The following is a 4,932-nucleotide window of genomic DNA, read 5'->3' as shown; positions in this document are numbered from 1 at the left end:
AAACTCCCTGCCATTGAGTCAGTTCCAACTCATAGTGACCCCTCCTTGGGTTTCAGAGGAGGTATCTCTATGGAAGTAGATTGCCCAATATATCCCCAATTTAGCATTGCCTTTGCTGGATACTAAAGAGCTCTAGTGGCATATTGCTTAAGGCATTTGACTGCTAACCAAAAGGTTGGCAGTTTAAACTTACCAGCTACTCGGGGGAAGGAAGACTGGGCAACCTACTTCTATAAAGATTTACTGCCTCCAAAACCCAAAGGAGGATACTATGAGTTGGAACTGACTCAATGGCAGTGACTCTGGGTTTTGTTTTGTTTTGTTTTTTGGTTTACTGGATACAATCAATGCGTTCAGGAGCTCTGGTGGTGTAGTGCCTAAGGCATTTGACTGCTAACCAGAGGGCTGGCAGTTCAAACCCACCAACCCCTTCTCAGAAGGAAGGTTGGGCAATCTACTTCCATAATGATACCACCTTGGAAACCTAAGGAGGGGTCACTATGAGTTGGACTGGACCCAAAGGCAGTGAGTTTGGTTTGGTTTTTGTTTGATCAATGCCTTTAGCCTCTCTAATCCACTCAGCATGAGTAGAAGTAGAGAAGTCAAAATAGAAAGAGATAATAGGTAGGTAGTCTTAAGCTCCTTTGGTTCAAATATCTTACTTTTGCAAATTTTACAAAAACTCAAAATGATTGGAGCACTTTGCCAGAGCATTGTAAGAGATAATTCAAATTAGGGGCCCTGAGGCTCAAGGGCCATGATAAATCAACATCTACTAGAACCAGAATACTAGCAGTGGAGCTGTGAATAGTGAATTTTGGACATATTTTTGAAGATAGAGTCAAAAGGATTTACTGATGGAGAAGATGTCAGGTGTGAGAGAAGAAAAAGAGTCAAGGTAATTCTAATATTTATGGCCTTAGCAACTGGATAATGGAGTTATTGCCATGAGGAACTGTGGGGAGAAGACTAGAAGACTACTATTTAATTTGGGGAAAGTAATGAGAGATGCCAATTTGACTTCCAAGAGAAGAAGTCAATGGATAGTTGAATACACAAATTAGAGTTCAGGGCAAAGATCCAGGTTAGGGGTATAAACTAGGAATCATCAGTGGGACTGAAAGTCATGAGGATTAATGAGATCACCAAGGGAGTAAAGAGAAGGAAGAGTCCTGCTCCTGGGACTCCACTACAGAGGTCGAAGAGATGAGGAGGAACCAGCAAAGGAGACTGTGATAGGTCAAATAAAATAAAGAATGAGAACTGAGAAAGGTAAAAGTCATTGAAGGTCTTGATGAGTTTAAACACCAATACCCAGCAGGCAACACCACTGATGACTGATGATATATCTGAGTGGAAAGGAAAGACATTCATGAAACAAACAATAAATCAAGCTTAAGGCAGATAATATTCAAATACTGTACAGCAAGCACTTGACTCTAGCACCACTCCATGGAGACCTGCTGAGCTGCTAAACATTTAAAAATTAATACCAAAATGAACAGTGAAAAAGTTCACAGTATCAATTAGGATGAGAACTCAAAGGTGTAATACATAATTTACTGATCACCCACAGCGAGCAAGATTTTCTATGAGTGCTCAGCTTAAATCCTAATATAGAATCTCAAACACTTCTCTAACGCCCATCTGCCTCCTGCATCTGTCAAACAGGCAAGTTAAATGGGGATCAGATAGGGAATCATTACTTCTGCATCTTTTAAACCACTGAGGATGATTCTGTCATTCCTCCAGATATAGGAAATGATTTTTTATCCATACTTTATATGTTTAATGTTTTAAACTACTTCATTATGCCTTTGAAGATAACATTGGTCACCACAAAAAGCCAGGGGCCCCACATGAGCCCTCAACTCCTGGATTCTAATCTCTATTGGCTGTGGAGGCAATGAAGCAATCCAGGCCTCCTCACCTCATCCCCCTTCACTGATTTCCTTTTCTCCATAGCACTAATCACTCCCAGACATACCATATACTCCATTTGTTCGTTTGTCTTTTTCTAGAATGTATACCCCACTAAGGCAAGAATTTTTGTTCATTTATTTACTAATGAATCCTCAGTGCATAGTGTCTGATACATAATAGGGAATCAATAACTGTTGTTTAATGAATGAATGAATGAGTAGGAATACTATTTAAAAACTGTTTGACAGGAGAACATCAGGGATTTACACTTAGCTCTTCCACACAGCTCATAATAACTCTTACTCTATGTGTCAGGAAGCCAACAAAGGGTTTCTGTGGTTGCTAAATGAATTCATCCCAATCATAAAATCAGGAACTGAGCGAATAACCAGAGGATGAGTCCAGGCTCCACTAAGGTAGATTCAGGTCAAAACTCTATTTATTACCTGACACCACACCACCCTCCTCCCCATAAGCCCTCACTCTGACTAATAGATCATAGCGGTGTTCTGGAACCCCAGTAACTAGTGTTAGCTTGGAACAACTGTTGTATTACGCTTGAAAGGCCAAGACATTTCCATTTCTCACGGAACACAGTTAAAGGTTCATTTGCAGAGGTTAGAAGAAATACACACTTGTGATATTATCTCAGAATTCTGTTTTAAGAGTACATAGCCTTCCTTCTAGAGTCTGGAATTTCAGTTCAGAAACTAGGTAAAAGGCCTAACTTGTGCTTCAGGTAAGGCCTCTCTGTTTTTTGGGTTTGGTTGTTTTACAAATCAACCATTCCCTTGGTAGGCTGCATGTCTAGTTCCTTTCTAGGATACCCATGACTGATTAGGAAATACTGAATATCTCTTGTGATCAGACCATTTTGATTACACACTGTCTGCCAACACAAGTCCGATTAGTGGCCACCCTGAGGTTCTAGTATTCCTACAAATGGATAGAAATGATTCTATCCTCAACTAAGGGATGGGAATATGGCTTCTTCTTTCTCCTCTCACTGTATGGCCTGGCAAGTTCACTTTCCACATTTACAAAATGAAGAAACTGGACAATGGACAAGATCCTTCCCAGCTCTGAAAGATTACCAACTCTGCTTGGCCAAAGTTCACTTGCCCATGTTCCACCCCCACCAAAACTGGGATCTATTTCCTTTTGGCTTGATGGTCCAGATAATGAGTCAAAGGAGTTAAAACCCAAATTATAAAGTAGCCAATTCTAAGTCACATAAACAAAAAATAATCTAGTTACTCAGCATTTCCATAATTTTGGGTATGGGGTGGTATAATGAAATGCTCAGGCAGGAGAATGTTACAACAATTCACAACAGTGTTGGGTTGTGTCTCTTTCTCTCTAGATCTCTATGTTTCTATTTCTTCCCCTCTCCATCCCTCTTACTATGGCTCACCTGAAGCTGGGACTGTTACTCTTCTTCTGGACACCTAGCACCTACTGATTCTAACCTTCCCATCCATCTCTCCTTTATGCAATTAAATAACTCACCCAATCTTTCCTGAAATTTTTTTATGCTTCATATAAATCATGATGATATTTCACATAAGCTCTTGGTTTGGATTTAATTGTGTTCCATAAGTAGATATGTTGAAGTCCTAATCCTCAATACCTGTGACTATGACCTTGATGGAAATAAGTTCTTCAAAGATGTTTAGTTCACATCAGGTCATACTGGAGTAGGATCAGTCCTCATCCTATATGACTTGTCCTTATCAGGGAAGAGAAGTTGCCCCCAAACAGATACAGATACAGGGAAGACTTCCAGGAAATGACAGACTTACTACAGCTGCAAGTCAAGGAATACCTGGAGCTACCAGAAGCTGGAAGAGACAAGAAGAGATCTTCCCCTATAAACTTCGCAGAAAGCATGGCTCTGCCAATCCCCTGAATTTAGACTTCTAGCCTCCAGAACTGTGAGAAAATAAAGTTCTATACTTAAAAGCCACCCAATTTGTGGTAATTTGGTAAGGAAGTCCTGTTGTTGTTGTGGTTGTTATGTGCCGTCACGTCAGCCCCGACCCATAGCAACCCCTCCTTGGGTTTCCAAGGCAGTATCACTATGGAAGTAAATTGCCCTATCTTCCTTCCTAGGAGTGGCTGATGGGTTTGAACCACCAGCCTTCCAGTTAGCAGTCAAGTGCCTTAGGCACTATGCTACCAGAGCTCCTAAGGAAGTTCTAGGAAACTAAAAACCCATTGCCACTGAGTTAATTCTGACGTATAGCAACCCTGTAGGACAGAGTGCAACTTTCCTATAGGGTTTCCAAAGGCTATGATCTTTACAGGAGCAGACTGCCACATCTTTCTCCCACAGAGCGGCTAGTGGGTTCAAACTACTGACATTTCAGTTAGCAGCTGGGTGCTTAACCACTGCAGCAGCGTGACTCCTTATGAAACTAATACACCCCTCCAAAAAGTAAAATTGAAATCAACCAGGATGTAGAAGCACTTAAAATACAATAAAAACAGTGAAAGATGAACCTAGCAGCATTGCAAATGGATAACATATTGACCCTAAAAGGGTTGAGGAAGGAAAGATTTAGCTTAAAAAATTTGGGCAATTAGTATTTTGACTACATAATGTAGGACTAAAAACAAAAAGAACAATATGCTAATACTGTTTTCTAGTTAACAAATTCATTTTTCACAAAGATATGGGTTAGCTATTCTGAAACATTTTTGTATGTAATCTCAGATTGGGCAAATAGGTTAATGTATAGTCTTATTCTTAATCATTAACAACCTGCGATACCCTGACGACACAACTTTGCTTGCTAAAAGTGAGGATGACTTAAAGCACTTACTGATGAAGATTAAAGAATAGAGTCTGCGTATGGATTACATCACAATATAAAGAAAACAAAAACCCTTACAACTGGACCTATAAGCAGCATCACGATAAATGGAGAAAAGATCGAAGTTGTCAAAGACTTCACATTGCTCGGTTCTACAATTGATGTCAATGGAAGCAGCAGTCAGGACATCAAA

The sequence above is a fragment of the Orycteropus afer genome, unplaced genomic scaffold, assembly GCF_000298275.1.
Source record: "Orycteropus afer afer isolate SDZICR_OR568_19922 unplaced genomic scaffold, OryAfe1.0 scaffold00081, whole genome shotgun sequence".
NCBI lineage: Eukaryota > Metazoa > Chordata > Mammalia > Tubulidentata > Orycteropodidae > Orycteropus > Orycteropus afer.
This window is presented reverse-complemented; position numbering follows the sequence as displayed.